Genomic DNA, 22,518 nt, shown 5'->3' with positions numbered 1-22,518 from the left:
CTTCGTGAAGTATTCCTTCACTCCTGCCTCACTTCTAGCTTCAAGTGTGTTAGGCTCCCTTCCTGTGTGCTTGCCCTGCAATTTTCCACACTTTCTCTAAGAGCTCCTTGAATTCTGTCTTCTTGCTAGTAGCAGCTCCCTAAGGGTTGGGATCTTACTGCTCCTGCAGTACCTAGCACAATGCAGGCAGTCAATTAGGTACTTTGAAGTGAATGGATCTGAGTGGTATTTTAAAGACCTGAATAAGCTAAATAACAGTCCAGCTTTTTCCTGGCATTACCTGTACCACCTGGTGCCATGCCACCTCTCCAGCCTCATTATGGACACTCCTGTTTCCCCCACCCACAGCCTCTTCCCACACTCAGTTCTAAGTTTTAGCCCTGTTAAGCTTCCATTTCCACAACATGCTTTGCTCTTATTCAACTCTGCCTTTACATGTGCTGTTTTTCACCTGCTTTCTCATTCTTCAAGCTCTGCTGTCAAGTCCTTTCAAACATCCTGTTATTGACTCCCTCTTCTGGGCTCTCAGAGCACTGTGATAATTTTGCCTCTCCTTTCCACTAGAGTCCACTGTATTTTATTCATTTCCAACTCGGCTGGCACACAGTCACTCAATTGGTAAATGAATGAAATGTCTTATATGCAATTTAGAAATTATACCACTGACTTGATATGGAGTGATTTCCAGAATATATTGTTAAGTGAAGAAAGCAAAGTTCAAAGGAGTATAAACTATGCTACCTTTGTGCAAGGAAGAAGGGGAAATAAGAAAACATAAATGTATCTGCAAATTTTTGCAAAGAAAAACTCAACAAGGCTAAACCGAAAACAAAATTGATTACTTAAGATGGGTAGAGAAAATGAGAGATCCTTGGTTATTTGGTTACATTCTTCTTGAAGGAAGAAGCCACAGAGCTCTGATTGAGGAGAAGGCAAACTTCCTTGAGTATACCTTTTCATATGGTTTTGACTTTTCAACACATGTTAATGGTCAACATATTCAAAAAATTAAATCAACAGAGATTATGGGTACCTAAAATCCGAATATAGATGTAAATAAATGAACCCAACTCTATTTTAAATTAATAAAAATAACACTGAAGGGGAAAAAATAGGACTGATTCAAGGAACTTTCAAGCACCCTCTGTCTAAAGAAAAAATAACAGCAAATAAATCTTGAATTATTCTTAGGTTTGCTGTAGGGCAAGGCTTTGACCATTCTGAAACTATTGGCTGTGTTGTGAATTGAGCACACAAGTAAATATATAGACGTTGAGAGCCAGGGTTCTCACTGGGGAAGTAGGGAGAAACATATATGGAATGAGAAAAGTGACCAAAAGTTTTGTGAGGATCAGAATGGAAATTATCAGTATAGAATTTATGGAAAAAATAAGATAGACGGATAGATGGATTTACGCATATCTAGTTCCAAATCTTGCTTTCTAAATATCATTCTACAGAAAGGACCTAGGGCTCCTTGAAGAAATGGCTGATTGCAGCCTGGGCAGGAGTAAAGAAGGTACCAAATGAGCTTGAAGATGAGCTTGAGCCAGAAAATAAGTACTAAAAAAAATTATAAGGGCATGAAAGAGACACAGGAGCCATCTTAAAGAGGCCAAATCTGTCACAATTTGAGCATCAAAATAAGTATAGTAACATTATAACTCATTGAATAAAGGAAGAACCCATGCATTAATACTGTTAATAAACATATACATGTACACATTAAAAGAAGAAACATACAGGAGAAATAATGACTGTATTCCTCAAAAATGTCCGTGGCATGACAGCCAAAGAAAAGTTGAACTGTTCCAGATTTAAAAAGAGGCTAAAGCAACTAACAAGTGAAATACTTGATCCTAGCCTAGATCTAGGAAAAAAGTGCTATAAAAGATAGTCACTGTTCCTTCCCCGCAAAAGACATTATGGGGAAGATCGATGAATTTGGAATATAGGTTATAAAGTATTACATCTTTGATAAATTTCCTGAATGTGATAACTCTATAGATATGTAAAAGTATATTATAGTAAATACACACTGAAGTAGTATGGGGGAAAAGAACGTGATACATGTAACCTACTACACACGCACGCACACACACACACACACACACACACAAATTAAGCAGAGCTCAAAGTTGCCAAGATAAGCAAAAATTCTGCAAGTGAGTAATTAAGTATAATAGTGAGAAGAGCAAGATTCATTTTTACTGCATGATTCTCAGACTCATGTATTCTGGCTGTAGGGGAGACAGCACCATATAATGGTCTCTGATTAAAGTATATACTCTATCCTGTAAAATAGAACCCCATCCTTTTAGGGTGTGGTCTTCCAAGTGACACCATAACTGAATCTTTAGTAAGCCATTCCACCATGCCAGGGACTGTGTTGATTTGTTCCAGTAAGGATATTGCATCTGAGACAGCAGCTACAGTTAGAGTCACCAACTGATTAAGTTTAAAGTAGTCCACAGTCATTCTCCAAGATCCATCTGATGTCTGCGCAGGTCAAACTCCTGCCATTCAAGTTTTTGAGGGTGGCATTAATCTCTGCAGTTTCTCCAGGGATGTGATATTGCTTCTATTCCTGTCTTGATAGGAAATGGATGTTGCAGGGCTAAGTGAAAACTTAGCCCTTCCTGCCATAATGTTCTTACTCCATGAATCATAGAACTAATGTGGGGCTTCTGCCAGTTGCCATTGATGTCTATTCCGATTATATTCTCAGGAACTTGGAAATAACCATAGGGTGGGACCGTGGGTCAGCTGAGCCCTCTCTGAGTTGGGCTTGAGCTAAGACTCCATCTATTACCTGATCACTGTAAGCTCCCACTTTGGTAGGCCACAGTGGCATTTGGGTCCTTAGGAATTAGTGTCAATTCAGAGCTAGTATCTAGTATCCTCAAAAAGTCTGGATATTTTCTTCTCCCTAACATACAGTCACTAGTAAACACTAGTTTGGCCAATTATTCATTTTTAGAAACATGCTGATCAATTAGCCACTGCCAGTGGGGCTAAGGCATTCTGATAACTGGTATGTCTCTGCTGCCCTTTAGAGCAGACACACCCATCTTCAGCGGCAATATGCTGTCATGTGGCCTCTGCTAATGAAGGTTTCCATTATCCCCACTGAAATCAGGAGCCCATTTCAGTGGTGCCATCCTCCACAGTAATACCTGGTTTACACAAAGAGCAACAACAGAGCTTTTTAATAATGCAGGTGCTTTACATGTGCTTCCTACATGAGACATACTTCACATCGAAAGACACAGACTTAAAAGTAAAGGGATGGAAAAAGATGTTTCATGAAAATGGAAACAAAAAAAGCTGGGGTAGCAACACTTATACCAGAAAATATATAGACTTGAAAACAAAGGCTGTTACGAGAGACAAAGAAGGACCCAATTATCCCATTTCCTGGGTATTTATCCAAAGAAAACCAAAACACTACTTAAAAGGATATATGAATCCATATGTTTATTGCAGCATTATTTACAATAGTTGAAATATAAAGGCAACCTGGGTGTCCATCAATGGATGAATGAATAAGAAGTGGTACATATATACAGTGGAATATTATTCAGCTATAAAAAATGAAATCTTGCCATCTGGAACAACATGAATGGACCTAGAGTTATTGTGCTGAGTAGAGTAAGTCAGAGAAAGACAAATGCCATATGATTTCACTTAAATGTGGACTCTAAAGAATAAATAAAACAAACTCATAGATACAGAGAACTTTTTGATGGTTGCCATATGGGAGAGAGATTGTGGGGGTGAGTGAAAAGAGGGAAGGGATTAAGAAGCACAAATTGGTGGTTACAAAATAGTTATGATGAGATAAAGTATAGCATAAGGAATATAGTCAATATTGTAAAAATATGTATGGTGTTAGATGCATAAAGCAGCTTGACATTACTTGTGACATTGCTAGATTTAGCAGAGTGACCACTTTGTAAGTTATATAAATGTCTAATCACCATGTTGTACACCTGAAACTAATATATGGCAACTGCAATTAAAAATTATTTGAAAATAAAAATGCAGGTGCTTTTCTCACCAATGCATTTCTCAATGCCTTAGTGAAGGAAGTGTCTTATAGGCCTTCTTGTGGAATATAGTTAGGGGGTGAGTATGTTCATTTCACATGATAAATATACTCTAATATTCCTATCTCCCTAAGCCTTTGGGTTTTCTACTCTACACCATGGCAGGGAAGTTCTGGCGTCTCAACTTCATTAAAGGTAGGCCACTGTCAAGTTCAGGTTTCAGTCAGCTTACCAAGTAAACTGTTAGGGCCACCTCCAGCTGCATGAGTCAATGCATTAAATCCAGAGTCTCTAGTAAGTACACCCATATCAATGAATTTGACGCAACCTAGTGCTGCATTTTGCTCTACTTGGTCTAACACCCTTAGGGTCGTTTTCCACACACATTCCCCAGGTTTCTGCTGATAAATACTAGCAAGTCTTGCACTTATTTTGCTATATGTTATTTCCTCCTGGGTTATAGTGCGCACCTAAATCCTCTGGAGCACACGGAGATTTGACCCTCGTTATGGGTCTAATGGCAACAGCAGTAGTTGTGCTCTTAAGGATAATCATCCCCTTTCAAGGAATCTGTCTCAGAAGAGGTTGTCACAGAGTTTTCAAGGAAGGAGCACTGCTCCCCTTGAGATGGTTCTACTGGCATGAGAGGCTCAGAAAATTTGGGTATTTAAGATTATCAGTTTCATCGTGGTTCAATTAGGCATCCCTATTCCAAGTTTCAGAATCCCGTTCTTTCCTAATCAGTGCCCAGAAAAACACATAAGAAAGTTGTGAAACTGAATTCAAGTCATTGTAATTTATCAACTCAAAATTAATTTTTTAAAACTGCTTAATTGAGGTATAATTAAAATACGATAAATTACACATGATTAAAGTGCAAATTTTATGTTTTGACATGTATACACCTGTAAAACCATTACTTACAATCACAATAGTGAGCATATCCATCCCCCAAAAGTTTCCTCGTGATGTTTATAATCTCTCCCACTTGCCCCTTTGCAAGCCCCCCATCCACAAGCAACCACTAATATGCTGTCTCTATAGATTTTTTGCATTTTCTAGAGCAGGCGTTGGCAGACATTTTCTGTAAAGGGCCAAATAGTAAATAATTTTGGGTGTGGTGGGACAACAAACAAAAATGAGAATATTATATAGGTACTTGTATAACAAAGAAAATAAATTTTATTGGTAAAATTAAAAGTATAATAATTAAAAATTATTAAAATTAAAAATATAATAATCTTTGTAACACAAATCTACTAATGAAAATAATGGATATTTTTTGGTGTGACATTTTGCTTAATTGGAGTTCAAAGTTAAGTGTCCCTTATCTTTAAAATCTATCACAAACGTTTTCCTCTTAATTCAGATTTAAAAATGTTTTTTCACACAGATAGTACTGCCAAATACAATCAATACACAAACTTATGATTTTACTCAAGCGTATTCATCATTTGGAAGGCATCTGTAGAATTCTATTAGATTCTTCTCTTGATATTTGTTTTTTAGCATGACACTGTGACATTGCAGTTTGATTACTTCCAGTCGAGTTAGGTAGACTTGGCTTAATTGCACAGTTAAATGGATTTTGAAATATGAAAATTTCCTTTGTGGTTATATCGATGTCCTGAAAATGCTGCTGGAACTGTTTTTTGAGCTTGGAAAATACAGCTACTACATGTTTATGTGGGAATGATGATCTTGTTTCTTGTTTTAACTTTTGACATCCTGCATAAAGCAGCTTGACATTACTTGTGATTCAAACAATGTTATCAAAATCACTTTACAGCAGTACAAGTTATGGATGTATGTGCTATTTTGTCTTGTAATTTTAGGATGAGTTCATTAAGAAACATTGTCAAGTCTGCAACAGAAGCTAGTTATCAAAGCCATTCAGTGGTTGCTAGTAGTAGCTGAGTGTGGTTCTTTCCATTCAGCAAAATTTCAATCTAAGCCCCAAGTTCAAAAACCCACAGTAAAGCTTTAGCACTGCTAAGACATCAAACTTCTATGTGGTAGGGTAAGTCAGGATATTCAGCTTCTATTTCTAACAACAAATCCTGGAACTGATGATGATTAAGCCCACAAAAACAAAGTTCACAATTGACAATACTAGTTCAATATCATATAATCGATTCAAATAATTTCTGTGAAGTACCTGTTGATGAATAATATGAATAATAATTATAGGCTTTATACACTTTACATTTTCACAAGCTTTCTAAGTTTGTCCAACTAAGGCTTCTTCTGCTCCACATAAATTTTTTATGCCGACGGCACCTTGTATTCCAAGGTGGTCTCCCATCCAAGTATTAACCAGGCCCAACCCTGCTTAGCTTCCGAGATTAGACAGGATCGGGCTTGTTCAGGGTGGCATGGCCATAGACAGGCTAATTCTTGAGTCACTTAAAACTCATCATTGATTCCTCAAATAACACCAATAGTGTTGGTAACGTCTGTTAAGTCATCAAGAGCCAAGAAAAACCACTTGAAATCATTCACCTGTTTTTAGTTATTGATGTTGATTTCTTCACCTCTTTGAGCAACTGTTCTCAGTGGTTAATAGTCTTAAGCAAGTTTTATTTTCTCCAAACACATTTCTTTGGCTACTGCAATTGAATATGATTTCATGAACTCACATCGGTAAATAGATTCCCTTGCCTGGCTAGCACATGAACTACTTAGATTTGGTTCCAGTCTCTTTTCTATTTTTTATTTTTATAAAGAAATTCTGCTGTGGTGAAATATTCTACTTTAAATTTTCTATTTTTTTATGACTGTTGCTTTCCTGTGAGGAATATTATGATGAGTCCTTAATCTGGTAAGGTCAGTGTATATTGTATTCATCTAGCACACCAATAGCCTTATTAAATAGTAAACACTACATTTACATTTGAGTGCCACTTTTCTTATTATGCCCTGGTAACTTTTTAAAAAGTCACGGCATGTCTACGGCTATGCCACCCTGAATGTGCCCCATTTTGTCTGATCTCAGAAGCTAAGCAGGGTTGGGCAGTATGTAAACTAATGGACATGGGTGTATTCTGATAAAATTTATAGATGCTGAAGTTTGAATTTAATATAATTTTCACATATTATTCTTCGACTTTTTTCAACCAACTGAAAGTGTAAAAGCCATTCTTAGTTCAGATACATACAAAAATAGGCAGTAGGCTAGATCTGGCCTGCAGGCTATAGTTTGCCAATCTCCAATCCAAACCCTGACGACTCACAAATGTATATCTCAAGTTGTAACCTGTATCCTGAACTTTATGTTTATCTATCCAACTGCCTACTTGACATTTCCATTTGGAGTCTATGGTATTTCAAAAATAAGCCACTCAACCCATAGTCCTAGTCATTTTTTCCAAAAAATTGTATTATAGAATTTTTCAAAAGTATGAAATGGTTGAAATTTATGGTGAATAGGATTGTATCATTAACATTTTATTATACTTGTCTTATCACATAGTTATCCGTCTTTCCATCCCTCTACTGATCTTTTAATCAGTCATAGTTCCTTGACGCATTTTAAAGTTAACTAAGTTCATTTCAGCCTAAATACTTTTTTTTCTTCCAAGGTAGAAGTCACATATAATGTTCTAGAGTTCTATATAAATGGAATAATACAGTTTGCACTCTTTTTTTGTCTGGCTTCTTTTATTCATAATTCAGCCCAATTATTCATCTATGCTGTTGTGAGTCAGTAGTTCATCTCTTTTTATTGTGGAGTAGCATTCCATGTTTTGGGTATGTCACAATGTGTTTATCCATTCACTTGTTGATGGATATTTGGGCTATTTCCAGTTTTTTAGCTATTAAAGTCTCTATGAACCTTCATGTACCATTCTTTGAATGGACATATATTTCCTTTTCTCTTGGATAAAAACCTAAAATCAGAATAACTGCCAAATTGTTTCTACCCACAGTGTATGAGAGTTCCAGTTGTTCCATGTCGTTGCCAACACTTAGTATGGTCAGTCTTTAAATTTTAGTTACTCTAATAGAGTGGTATTTCATTGTGGTTTTAATTTGCAATTAAACCATCTTTTCATGTACTTATTGGCCATCAGTATATCTTCTTTGGTGAGGTGTCTGTTCAAATCTTTTGCCCATATTTTAATTGGGTTATTTGCTTATCGTTAATGAGTTTTGAGAGTTCTTCATTCTAAATCAGATATATGCTTTGAGAAGATTTTTTCCTAGTTGATAGCTTATCTTTTCTTTCTCTTAAGAGTGCCTTTTGAAGAGCATATGTTTTTTATTTTGATGATGTCGAATTTAAACATTTGTTTTTTTATGAACTGTCTTTTTACTGTTGAATCTAAGACATTTTTGCCTCATCCAGAGTCACAAAGATTTTCTCCTATGTTTTCTTCTGGAATTTTCAGTTTTAGTTTTTACATTTAGGTCTATGATCATTTTCGAGTTACTTTTGTATATGGTGTGAGGTATGGATGGATAAAAGTCTTTTTTTTTTTTTTTTTTTTTTTTTTTTGCACATGGATATCTAATTATTCTGGTACCATTTGTTGAAAATGCTATCCTCCATTGCATTGCTTTAGTGCCTTTGGCAAAAGTCAGTTGTCCATTTATGTGTGGATTTGTTTCTGGACTTCCTATTCTGTTTCACTGATCAATTTATCTTTTTTTTTTTAAACTAAAATGATAGTTTTTAATGTGACCCAGAGATATGGTTACAATTACATAGTCAGACACAAAAAATCTGTGGGTGATCAAGAGTTACAAGGTTACAAAATAATGAGAGTAACACTTGGTATAGAAGAAAAACTGTCCAAAACCTCAGTAGCCAGGCTAGCATGGCCTCTCCCTGCGATCCTGTCTGTGGTCACCCCTGGAGTCCATCTTGCTGGGGCCAAAGCCACTTCTGTCTCCACCATCCCAGCCCCCTTGGAAGCCCCTCATGGTCCCCGCCTCGGCCTCGGTAGCCACCCCGATCATAGCCTCCTCTGCCACCACGATGATCATCTCCATAGCTACTTCCCATATGAGAGCCTCCTGGTCCCCCTCCTGGGCCATCTGGTTTAGGGTCCTTACACTGGTTGCATTCATTCCTCCAAGAGAAGTTCGTGTTCTCACATGTAGGATTAGGACACTTTCAGTCCCCAGCTCGCTGCTGTCCTCCACCACCACCACCTCCACTGGGGAATCCTCCCCGGCCACTGCCACCACTGCCACCACCTCCATAGCCTCCACGGCCCATGGGTCCTCCTCGCCGTCGGCCTCCACAACCATTGCCACCACCTCGATTGAAATCTGCTCGCCAAGTAACAAATGAGACCTTGATAGGATTCCCAGAAAATTCTTTACCACCAAACCAGTCAATAGCTGCTTTAGTAGAAGGTGGGTCATCAAATGATACCGTTGTCTCTCCCTTCAGCTTGCCTGTTTCTCTGTCTGTGTACAGATTAATCATAGGTTGTCCAGTTTTCTTATTTGTCTTAATAATACCAATCTGCTTAAAATAATCAGCCACAGACTCAATTGTAACATTCTCTCCCAGGCCTTGTATGAAGATGGTATTGTCTGAATTATCCTGTTCAGAGTCATGATGTGATCCTTGGTCCTGAGGGCCACCAAATTTATTGAAGCCACCACGGTCACTTCCTCCCATGCCTCCTCTGCCTCCACAGCCACCTCCACAACCTCTGGGTTCATAGCCACCACTGCTGTGGTTGTAACCACCCCCTCCTGGGCCGCAGTCCCCTCACTCCTGCTGGCCTCCCCCGTAGCCACTGCCACCACCGCCTCATGGGAGATTGATCTTGACCGTTGTCACCTCTGCCACCTCCACCGTTACTGTTGTACTGGTTCTGCTGTCCGTAGCCCTGAGGAGGATTATAGGAGCTTTGCTGCTGTCCACCATACCCAGACTGCTGACCATAGCCCCCACCCTGGGCCTGCCCATAGTTGTTGCTCTGAGGACTGCTACTGTTAACTTCCCGAGGTGCTGCTAGGGGCTGGCCGCTGGCCATAGCCAGGGTAGGAGGACTGCAGCCCGTAAGAAGATTGAGAACTCTGGCCACCATAGCCACCCGCTGAGCCATATCCCTGGGGAGCTGGCTGAGTGCTATACCTCTTCTGGGTCTGTCCATAAGAACCTTAGCTGCTCTGGCCATAGCCTGAAGTGTCCGCTGACTGACTGTAACTCTGCTGTCCATAGGGCTGATTGCTTTGCTGGAATAGCCCTGTCCAGGCTGGGTGGGGTAAGCCCCATAGCTTTGGGTTGCTTGTTGGGTATAGTTGTTTGAGGCCATGTCGGCGCATTCGCGCACAGGCCGACACGCAAGAAGCTTCCAAAACCACAGAGCACTGATGCCTCGAGGACTGAACCCAATTTACCTATCTTTACAATAAAACTACACTGGTTTAATTACTGTAGCTTTATAATGATACTGGAAATTACTATAGTGGTAGCCCTCTACTTTGCTCTTCTTTTTCAGAGTTGCTTTGAGTTTTCATTTCCATATACATTTTAGGAATAGCTTGTCAATTTCTATGAAAAAAAAGTCTATAGGAATTTAGTTGGGTATTACTTTGAAAATTGATCTATAGACCAATTTGAGAAGAATTGCTATCTTAATATTTGAGTCTTCCAATTCATGAAGAAAGTATAGCTCTCAGTTTATTGAGATTATTTTTCTGACATATTTTATAGTTTTCAGCACATATGTCTTCGCAACTTTTGTTAGATTTATTCCTAAGTATTTCATATTTTTGATGCTGTTGTAAATGGTATTTTTAAATTTTAATTTTCTATTTCTGTGGCTAAAATATAGAAATACAATTGATTTTGTACATTGATATTGTATTCCATAACCTTTCCAAACTCACTTATTTGTTCTAATATCATTTTTCGGATTCCATTGGACTTTATACATGATGATCATGTATTCTGTGAAAAAAGAATTTTGCTTATTCCTGGAAGGGTAAATTTGGTCCCTTTTACTCCATCTTGGCTGGAAAGAGAACTTCTCTATACACTTAAGTTTTGTTTTTATTGCAAGCAAAATCAGCACTGTGGCCATGAAAAATAATAGATACTTTTAGGGCTATTATGGAAGCTCTCTGGTTCTGAGATTGTGACGTGAGCTGACAGTTAAAAGACCTGAATTTGCCATTTTCTCTCTGTAAGCAATCCAGTGCACTTTGAAGAAGAATCCACACCACAGTCATCATTACTGATATAATAGTCAAATGCAGCAGCCAGTTGCAGCAGGCAGGTACTTTAGTTGGTACTTCATCGAAATAAGCCACAGGTGATAGCCTGATTAATTGTGATGCCACTGCATGTCATGGATTACCAACATCTTATTTCCTATTGTCAAGGAGCTCAGAACAGTGCTCAAACCCAGTGGAATGACCAAACCAATCCCAAAATTCCATCCTGTGGGTCTGTCTCCTAGCAACACTCTTGGTACTAATTCTGTATCAGTCAGGATCCAATCATGAGGCAGAAACCACACAGTAATGTAAAAAGGAAGTTTATTTATAGGAATTACTACTAAGTGTGAATAAAAGAAAACTCTAAAAAATAAAGCCAGAGGAATAGTACCCAAGGAAGGAACAAACTTGAAAGGGAAGTGCCCTCTCCAAGTCTGGGATTCAGACCTCATTGGAGAGATGTGGCTGCAGCCCAGTGGAGAAGTTTGTTGGGATGCCCCAGGCATCAGACCCAGGCTGGTGGCCAGAGAACCAGAAGCAGAAAACCCTCTCATTGGGGTGCTAGTGTGAGGCAAGGAACCATGAACTGGGACTGGCAAGCTGAAAGTGAAATGCCACCAGGAGTCCTGTGTGGTGCTGCTTGCCACAATCAGCAGAGAGGGAAAAAAAACAAACAAACCTAGAAGAACCAGGAGAACCTTCTTCCTCCAGAATCACTCCAACGCCCTCTACTGTCAAGAAATGTTTGCCAGTTCCAACTCAGTAGAAAGCAGAGCAATTCATGGATTTGCAGCTGAGAGGCAAAAAATTGATAACTGGCACACTATACTAATAGTACTCTTCACCGGTATGCACTTTAAAAAAAAGTCCTCCATCTACAGCCATGCTACTCTGAACAAGCCCAATCCTGGCTGATCTCGAAAGCTAAGCAGGGTCGGGACTGGTTAGTACTTGGATGGTGAGACCACCTAGGAAGACCAGGTGCTGTAGGTGTAAAAAAATAAAAAAATAAGGGATTGTAAACTGATGAGGTCCTTGCAATCTGTGAGGTCAATCAAGGGTTGCCTCACCTAAAAAAAAAAATTCAGTGACCTTTTCGAAGCATTAAAAATGATCAATTTTATTGTCTCACCCCTTGAATGCCTATCTTTTTAATATTCTGCATGTCAAAGCGGGAAATACAGATAAAGCACTTCTGCTGCATAGTGAGTCGCAATGGTTATCTCAGGGAAAGTCACTTGTAAGATGCAGTTGTGAGCCAAACGAGTCACTTTTTTTAAAAAAATAAAACACTATTTTTACTTATGAGAATGAAGAACAAATTGCTATTATTTAGAGTTGGGTATCTGGCAGACATGTCTTTAAAAATGAACCAAGTAAGCCTGGCCCACCAAGAAAAAAAACCAGCGGTGTTGCTAGTGATACCTTTTAAGTGAAAATTAGAATTTTTTTCAAAAACATATCCATTTTCAAGATCCTAACAGCTTCCCAATACTTTTTTCCCCCAATAAAATTGGTTGTAAAGATAGACCAATGGCTTTTAATATGACAGAGTATGATATGTTCATTGATAAGGTTTTACCTCCCACATTTGTAACTAACCTTTTAAAAAACAACTGTCAAATTTTGGTGTTATATCAAAGAAGTATATCCACATTGAGAAATACTCTTGTTTTTCATCTGCATATCTGAGTGAGGTTGGATTTTCTTTGTAAGCTTCAACCAGAACAACACAATCAAGCAAGCCACAGTGAATGCAGAAGCAGATATGAGAAGCCAGTTCCCTTCTATTAGGCCAAACATTAAAAAGATTTACAAAAATGTAAAACAAGCTATTTTCAGTAAATTTGTTTTTTTAAAATATAGTTGTTATTTTTTTAAACTATATTATTTACGTTAATGTAGTTATTTTATATTGGCATTTTTAAATGATAAATTAACACTTAAATAACATCTTAGTTTTAATTTTAATTTTCAGTGGGATAAATACCGATTGCTATAACCCACATAACCTAAAGTTTATAGGAGTCCTCAATAATTTTTAAGAGTATAAAAAATTTGAACCACTTGAGACAAAAAATTTGAGAACCACTGCTACAGGTCAAGTGCCTGGTCCACAAAGAGTTCAATAAGTGTGGGTTGAATCAAGGAGTTTTAACAATTCTGAATTTTGATGTGGCAATTTGGAGAGCAATTTTATAGGCATGAAGGGGTGAAATTGATGGCAGTGGGAGGTCGAGAAGAGTGATGGAGCTAGCTAAGCACGTGGAGACTGTTCTCTGTAAATCTGGCAATAAAGCAAAGGAAGGAGAAGATAGTAAAAGGCAAAAGATTTATGCGATCTGAAGAGAAACCAGAGTACAGGAAGGAGAAGATAAAAGCTAGAGCTGGGATCAGAGCTGAGAGGATACATTTTACAGTATAAAATTTTGACTGCTCATGTTTATAGGCCAGAGGAGAATTAGAAGCTGAAAATAAACTTGTTATCTTACAAACTCCTCATGTAGACTTTCTCTCAATAACCTTCTCCTGTATCTCTCCTTTCCATGCTCTGTACCTTCTCTGAACTCTTCACTGACCTTTCCATACCTTCTTTAACCTCATCTGCAGGCTCTGTAAACTGCTTTGCACATTCTCTGAACTTCAATCACAGTATCTGCTTCGAGGTATGCCCCAGGGTGGACCACATGAAAGATAAAGTTAGCTCCTTATCTTAGGGCTATAGGGTCAGGCTTAGAGCAATTCCAGGTCAGAGGTATCATCCAGGTCTGTTTGGAGAATCCAGCATCGGTCACTAGGTAGTCCTTACCATTCCACAGCCACCAGGCCTGGAGGACCCCTAGTACATAGAAACCTTTGAAGTGTCAGAAAAGAATGGTAGTCTCCCTTGAAAATACCTAGACTGCGAACAAGGGAATGGGGTGGGATAGCAGCTAGAGGAGTGTGAAAAGAGAAAGAGGAAGAATATATTATTATAAACATTTCCACCCATTCGTCTGGAATCTTCTATCTCAGATGCAGGCACCTCAGGGGATGTGGGATTATGGGTCAGTTGAGGGTGATAGAAAGATGGATCTGAAAGCTTGAGAGTGGTCAGCCCCAAGAAATATCTTCTCTTGGGGACAAGGTAGGTTGAGGAAATAGAGCCTTTGACTGTAATTAAGAGGACTCAGAGAAAAATGTGAAAGAAACCAGAAGGAGTGGGTATGGGGATGCTTCCTTACCAGTGACCCAGAAGAAGGTCTCAATGTGCTGTTCCTTACTGGTTATATCGATGTCTTGAAAATGCCGCTGGAACCGTGGAGTTCTTATACTGCTTTGGGGTATCAATAGGGAATAAAATCTGAAAGAAAGGCCTTGTTAGAACCGTTCTCCTCTTCTTCCTTCTGCTCTACTTCTAGAAATTAGGCCAAAATGTGTCTGGGGCATGCCAGTGTATCTGGAATAAACCAGACCAATGACAGCCCTTATGCTGAAAGAACATATGTGCAGTGCAAAGAAGTTCCATGGATCCATGAGTGAAGCTCTGGGTATATCTGGAAGTGGGAACCTGGAAGGGAAGGACGGATAAAGGGAAGTCGGGGAAAGAAGAAAAAGAGACAAGTCGAAGATGAGTGAAGGGCCAGAAAGGCTGAAAAATGGAAAGTAGCTAATAAGAGATAGGGAGAAAAGATATAGAACTGCGAGGAAGGAAAGAGGGAGGAAGAGGCAGCATAAGTTAGAATCAGCTTGATATTATAATTTCAAATTCTCGAGAAGAGAATGTGTTATGAGCAACTGTATGTCAACAAATTGGATAAGCTAGATGAAATGGACAAATTCCTAGAAACACAAATCAAACAAAACTGAATCATGAAGAAATAGCAAATCTGAATAGACCTATAACGAATAGAGATTGAATCACTAATGAAAAACCTCACAACATAGAAAAGCTCTGCACCAGATGGCTTCATTGGTGAGTTCTACCAAACATTAACAGAAGAATTAACATCAGTTCTTCTCAAACTCATCTTATTGCCCTGCCTAGAAACTCTAGTTTGAATAGATGTGGTAAGAGTGGACATCATTTATTTTATTTTTTATTTAAAATTTTAAAAAGTTAGACATTTATACAATCCATGAAATGATCCTCTTGATTACTCCAGCACCCATCTGGCACTACATCATTTCTTATTTAAGAGTTTTTTGTTGACTCTTTGGGACTTTGTATATAGATAATCACGTCATCTGCAACAAAGACAGTTGCTTTACTCCTTCCCAATCTGTATACATTTTATTTCTTTTTCTTGTCTTATAGCACCAGCGAGGACTTCCAGTATTATGTTGACTACTAGTGGGAGAAGGGACATCCTTGCCTAAATCCCAGTCTTAGCAGAAAGGCATCTAGTTTCTCACAATTAAGTATGTTAGCTACAGGTTTTTGTTCCTCTCTGTAGTTTGCTGAGTGAACGGGTTTTTGTCAAATGCCTTTTCTGCATCTGTTGATATGATCACATGATCACATGATCATATTTTTCTTCTTTATCCTATTGATGTGATAGATTATATTAATTGAGTTTCAAATGTTGAATCAGGCTTGAATCTCTAGAATAAATCATAATGTATAATTCTTTTTAAACATTGATGGATTCAATTCACTAATATTTGGATGAGAGTATCTACGTCTATGTTCAGGAGATATTGGCCTATAGTTTTTCTTTCCTGTATTAATGGTTTTGGTATTAGGATTTCCCTAGCCTTTTTAGTATACAGTCACAACTAATCTAGGCCCATTTGCAAATATGGCTTCACGGATAATGCAGGTATTTTATAACCGAGTATTCCCACTTCCGCCCTCCTATCCTTTTGTATCATTGTTGTCATTCTTTTACTTCTCCATAGCTGTCATCCCTCAATACATTGATGCTATTATTATTTTGAACAAAAATTCTCTATTAGATTAATTAAGAATAAAAAACATAAAGGTTTTATTTTACCTTCATGTACTCCTTCTCTAACATTCTTTCTTTTCTTAACAGAGATTTGAGTTTCTGACCTATATCATTTCCTTCATTTTAAAGAACTTTTTTGAACATTTCCTGAGAGCAGATCTACTGGTTACAAATTATCTCAGTTTTTGTTTGTCTGAGAAAACCGTTTTTCTCCTTCGCTTTTGAAGGATAATTTTACTGGATACAGAATTGTAGGATTTCCCCCCTAGTGCTTTAACTATTTTACTCCACTCTCTTCTTGCTTGCATGTTTATGAATAAAAGTCTAATGTAATTCTGATCCTTGTTCCTCTGTTTGTGAGGTGTTTTATTTCCTCTGGCTTTTCAAGATTTTCTTTGCCTTTGGTTTTCTGCAGTGTCAATATATGTCTAGGTATAGAATTGTTGGTATTTATCCTGGTTTGTGTTCTCTGAGTTTCCTAGATCTGTGGTTTGATGTCTGTTGTTAATTTTGGGAAATTCTCAGATATTTCTTCTGTTCCTTTCTTCTCCTTCTGGTATTCCCATTACACGTATGTTACATCTTTTGTGATTGTCCCACAGTTCTTGGATATTCTGTTCCTCTTTTTTTTTCATAATTTTTTTGTTTACATTTTTTGGGAAGTGTCTATAAATATATCTTCAAGCTCACTGATTCTTTCCTCTGTTGTGTCCAGTTTACTGATGAACCCGTCAAAGGTATTCTTAATTTTCATCAAGTATTTTTGGTTTTAGTATTTTCTTTTAATTTTTACTGAATGTTTCAATCTTTCTGCTTATATTACCTACCTGTTATTGCATGTTGCCATCTATTCTTTCCATTAGAGCCCTTAGCATAGTCATTAAATTCCTGATCTGATTCCAAGATTTCTACTACATATGAGTCTAGTTCTTTGTTTTGTCTCTTCAGACTGTGTTTTGTTTTGTTGTTTTTTGCCTCTTTTTTTTTTTTAATTTAAATGCCTACAGCACCTGGTATTCCAAGGTGGAATCCCATCCAAGTGCTAACTAGGCCCAACCCTGCTTAGCTTCCGAGATCAGACGAGATCGGGCACGTTCAGGGTGGCATGGCCATAGACTGTTTTTTGCCTTTTAACATGCCTTATAATCTTAGTGATGCCAGAGAGCTCGATGAGGCGGAATCCAAACAGGGACCCTGACCTGGAGCTCTGGTGATCAGATTTTGTCTTAAGCTGCTAGAAAGAATTTAAGGACGTGACAAACAGCAAGCAGGAAAGCACAAGTTTTATTAAAGCAAAGTACACACTTTAACTAGCAATAATTATGCTTGAATAAACCTCATTGGTTACGATCCTGCCACTGCGCAAAGCTTTAAGGTACATACTTTAAAGTGTGGGCAAACTCTAGGAGAGTCTGCCCCAAGCTGTCTGAATTATGAGCTTCTGTTTTTTGGGGGGTGGAGGTGTCCCAAGACCATTTGTCCTGGCTCCCAGTCTTGGCTTGTTTTCCATGCTACCTTGGAGGGGAGGGGGCAGTCCAAGACCATCTACCTTGTCTCTTGGCCTTGGCTTGTTTATCATGCCTGAATTTTCACACCTGAAATCAAAACAGGGAGAGGGCTGAATAAAGGACAAGGGAGAAATTCCAGAGCCACAGGGAAAGGACTGAGTAAAGGACTAAGGAAAAATTCCGGAGCCACATCCTGGAGGAGAGGAGGAACTTCCCTAGGCTAACTATCCTGCCTCATGATGTTGTAAGCCAGACATGATGTATTCGCTAATGAAACTGAAATACACAGGCCTTTAGTGTAAGGTTTTGTGTTCAGGAGTTATGCTGTGTTTATTGCTTGCTGTAGTTGTAGGTGTCCAAGCCTTCAATTTTCTTGAGTGTCCTTTTTTTTGGGGGATGGGGAGGCAGTCTTTCCTCTTGTTTTTCGAACTCCTAAACTCCTAAAATAGAGTCTGAGCCTTGCAGTCCTTTCAGCTGTAATCCTGTTATACTGGAGCCTTTCTGATGTAGTGGTAAGGTATGGTGGGAGGGGAAGTAGTCTATAATTCTATGATTTGGTTTCAATATTTTACTGGGTCTGTGCCTTGGTTGTGTTCTTTATAAGATCTCAGCTTTCCCCACATTGAGATGAGACAGGAAGGTCAGAGAGGGCTTAAGTTGGGTCTTTCCATTCCCCAACATAGTTTAGGCTCTGGTAAAGTGGTTTCCCTTGAGGGCAGATAGAGAACAGAATGCTCTGGGCATTCTGTTACTTTTCTCTTGTTCCTCCTGGAAGCAGGAGGGAATTTTTATCCAGTTTTCATCATGAAAACTTGGTGAGCTCCTAGAGGTAAAAGTCACCCAGTGTAGGAGTGCCCCTCCCCCGCAACCAAGACTGAGCCTCTAGGAATTAAACTTCAAGCTAGTCCACACTCAGCCTCTAGCAGTTTATAGATTACAGTTTAAGTTTTCCTACCAGTTCCTGGTTCCAGTTGCTTCTATGCTTGGTAAATTGTGATTCTCTGTATTTGCCTGTCTTTCCAGTTTTCGAAGTGTTAGTTTGATCTCTGACCTCCATTCTTTGATGGATTTAAGAAGAGTTGTTAATTTTCAGTTTATTTGGCTTTTCTTTTCTTGTCGTGAGAATGGGAGTGATGACTTTCAAGCTCTTTACAGCGACAGAATGGAATATAATCTTTTTTATATGATGCTGGATTCTGTCTGCTAACATATTTTTAAGGATTTTTGCATCTATATTGATAAGGGATACTGCTCTGTAGTTTCCTTTTCTTGCGATGTCTGTGTCTAGGGTAAAACTGGTCTCATAGCATAAGTTGGATTGTGTTTCCTCATTATTATTTTTTTAACATTATAACTATTGTAAATTGTAAAGTTCAATGGTATTATACATTCATATTGTTATGCAACTATCACTACCATCCATCTCCAGATCTCTTTTCTTCCTGCCAGACGGAAATTTTGTACCCATTAAGCACTAAATCCCTATTCTGCCCTCCCTCCAGGCCCCTAGCAACCACCATTCTACTTTCCGCGTCTATAATTTTGAATACTCTAGGTACTTCATCTAAGCAGAATCATACAGCAGTTGTCTTTTTATGACTGGCTTATTTCACTTAGCATAATGTTCTCAAGGATCATCCGTATTGAAGCATATGTCAGAATTTTATTCCTTTTTCTGGCTGAATAATATTCCATTGTGTGTGTGTGTAACACATTTTGTTTATTCATTTATTTATTTATGGACACTTGGGTCGTTGCCATATTTTGTCTACTGTAAATAATGCTGCTGTGTACATGGATGTACAAATATCTCTTTGAGTCCCTGCTTTTTTTTCTTTTCTTTCTTTTTCTTTCTTTTTTTTCTTTTTCTTTTTCTTTCTTTCTTTTTTCTTTTCTTTTGGTATATACTTAGAAATGGAATTGCTAGATTATATGGTAATTCTATGTTTAACTTTTTGAGGAACTGCCATACTGTTTTCCACAATGGCTGCACCATTTTACATTCCCACCAGCAATACATGAGTGTTCCAATTTTTCCACATACTCACCAACACTCCCTATTTTCTACTTCTGCTTTTGTTTTTGTTTTTAAATAGTAGCCATCCTAATGGATGTGAATGGTATCACATTGTGGTTTTGATTTACATTTTCCTAATGATCCCTAGTGATGTTGACCATCTTTTCATGTGCTTATCAGTCATTTGTATATCATCTTTGAAGCAATGTCTAATCAAGTCCTTTGCCCATTTTTTAATTGGGTTGTTTGTTTTTGTTGTTGAGTTTTAGGAGTTCTCTATATGTTTTGGATATGAATTCCTTATCAGATAAATGATTTGCAAATCTTTTTCCCATTCTGCGGGTTGCCTTTTCATTCTCTTAATAGTGACCTTTGATACACAAAGTTTATAATTTTGGTGAAGTCCTGTCTACCTACTTTTCTTTGGTGCCTGTGCTTTTAGTGTCATATCCAAGAAATCATTGCCAAACACAGTATTGTGAATATTTCCCATGTTTTCTTCTAAGAGTTCTATAAATTTGGTTCTTATGTTTAGGTCTTAAAATTATTTTTTCTCAATACACAACTTTTATTGTACCTTTAAAATATCACAGATAAGTCTGAGGAATCTTCTGACATCTTGGCTTTTCTGTAGCTGGATATCTTAGACCTTATTTATCAGCCTTCTGAACTGTTCCTTTTTCAGAAACACAGATAATATACAAAAACTTTCTAATATCCTTGTTTTTAACTGTTGGGGCTTGTTGAATCAAAGCAGCTGAATTTGATAAAGTTCAATGTTATTTCCTTAAGAATTAACTCATCTTTCTGGGCTTGAGCTACTGAACAAGCAACACCTGACCTCATCTGAACACTGTGGATGTATTTTTCACCCAAGAAATTTCAAATCTCAGCAAGAGAACCATTCTCCTGAATAACAGTGCTGATGGGTAAGGTGAGCATACACAGACCTCATTTTGCAACGAAAGCACAATGTAACACTCTTGATTGTGTTCTGTACATGACTACAGATAGTGCGAACAGTAGCCAGTTCCTTTCTATTTCCCCACCATTTGTCAATCCAGAGCCTCTTCATTTTCTTTGCAAGGAGACTGAGTTCTACATTGATGTGATTGATGTCCCTTTACAGGGTGCCTCTGGGGCCCTTAACGGTAACTGTGCATCCCTTCAGAGTGATGCCTACATTTTCTGGAATGTCGACAGTCTATTTGTTGAGAATGGTCATTCTTGCAGTACATGCAGCAATAAGAACAAGTCTTAAAATTATTTTGAGTTAATTTTTGAATATGATATAAGGTCAGGGTCCAATTTTGTTATCTTGCACATGGATGTCCAGTTTTCTCAGAACAGTTTGTTGAAAAGACTGCCCTTTCTCCATTGCATGGTCTTGGAACACTTGTCAAAAATCATTAACCAGGGAGTGGCTCCATAGTGTAGTGGTTAGTATGCCTGCTTCACACGCAGAAGGTTCTAGGTTCATGCCCCAAGTAGAGCCACAGACCATACCCCGGGTGCCCCAGGCCCTGGGTGCACACCTCGAGCGTGTGGGAGGAGATGCCCTGCCCTCAGAGATCCAGTTTTTAAGGGGAAAGGGCAACATCCATGCGTCAGGAGTGGAAGTGTGGGGGAGAATTAAAGAAGGAGAAAAAATCATTGATCATACATACGAGAGTCTATTTTAGGGCTCTCCATTCTATTTTATTGGTCTATACATCTGTTTTATGCTTTTACCACACTGTTTTGATTACTGTCCATTTATAGTAAGTTTTGAAATCAAGAAATGTGAGTCCTCTAACTTTGTTCTTTTTCAAGATGTTTTGGCTCTTTGGGATCCCTTCAGATTCCATATGAATTTTAGGATGGATTTTTCTATTTCTGAAGAAAAAAAAGTTGGAATTTTGATAGGGATTGCATTGAATGTGTAGATCACTTTAGGTAGTATTGACATCTTAACAATATTAACTCATATTGCATGAACATGAGATGTATTTCCATTTATTTATGTTTTCTTAATTTCTTTCAGCAATAATTTGTACTTTTAAGTGTACAAGTCTTTTACCTCCTTTTCGATGCTATTATAAAAGGAATTTTATAAATTTAATTTAAAAAGTTCCTTTTTAAATTGTTCATTGTTAGTATATAGAAATGCAACTTATTTTTGCATATTGGGTTTGTATCCTCCAATGCTACTGAACTCATTTATTAACTGTTTAGTAGTTCAAACAATATGTATGTGTGTGTGTGTGTGTTTGTAATCTTTAGGGTTTTCTACATATAAGATCATGCCATCTGCAAACAGAGATAATTTTACTTCTTCCTATCATTTCGGATGGCTTTTATTTCTTTTTTACAGTTATAATAATTTATAACTATAATAATCACTCTAGCTAGAATTTCCAAAATGTTGAATTAAGGTAGCATAAGCAGGCGTTCTTGCCTTGTTCCTGATCTTAGAAGCTTTCTGTCTTTCATCACTGACCCATGTTATTCACTGTGGGTTTTCATATATGGTTTTTATTATATTGAAGTAGTTTCTTTCCTAGTTTTTATCATAAAACGGTGTTGAATTTTTGTCAAATGCTTTCTTAGCAGCAATTGAGATGATCATGTGACTTTTTCCTTCATTCTTTTTATGTAATGTATTACATTGATTGAGTTTCAAGCATTGAACCATCTTTGCATTCCAGGAATAAGTCCTAGTTGGTCGTAGCATATAATCCTTTTAATATGCTTTTAAATTTGGTTTGCTGATATTTTGTCCAGGAATTTGCATCAACATTCATAAGAGATATTGGTCTATAGTTTTCCTTTCTTGTAGTGTCTTTGTT

The 22,518-nt window shown here is 37.9% G+C and overlaps 3 pseudogenes across 1 annotated transcript; all 3 read right to left on the bottom strand.

The window, feature by feature from the left end:
* Positions 1-6,317: 6,317 nt before the first annotated feature.
* On the bottom strand, positions 6,318-6,436 carry LOC120620628 (uncharacterized; annotated as a pseudogene).
* Positions 6,437-8,849: 2,413 nt separating this feature from the next.
* LOC120620537 (RNA-binding protein FUS-like) lies at positions 8,850-10,327 on the bottom strand (annotated as a pseudogene). Its single transcript, XR_005657928.1, has one exon. The product of XR_005657928.1 is annotated as an RNA-binding protein FUS-like (transcript).
* Positions 10,328-17,163: 6,836 nt separating this feature from the next.
* LOC120620728 (uncharacterized) lies at positions 17,164-17,282 on the bottom strand (annotated as a pseudogene).
* Between the last annotated feature and the right edge of the window lie 5,236 nt (positions 17,283-22,518).

The sequence above is a fragment of the Pteropus medius genome, unplaced genomic scaffold (assembly GCF_902729225.1).
Source record: "Pteropus medius unplaced genomic scaffold, Ma_sr-lr_union100, whole genome shotgun sequence".
In the NCBI taxonomy this organism is placed as follows: Eukaryota; Metazoa; Chordata; class Mammalia; order Chiroptera; family Pteropodidae; genus Pteropus; species Pteropus medius.
This window is presented reverse-complemented; position numbering and strand designations above follow the sequence as displayed.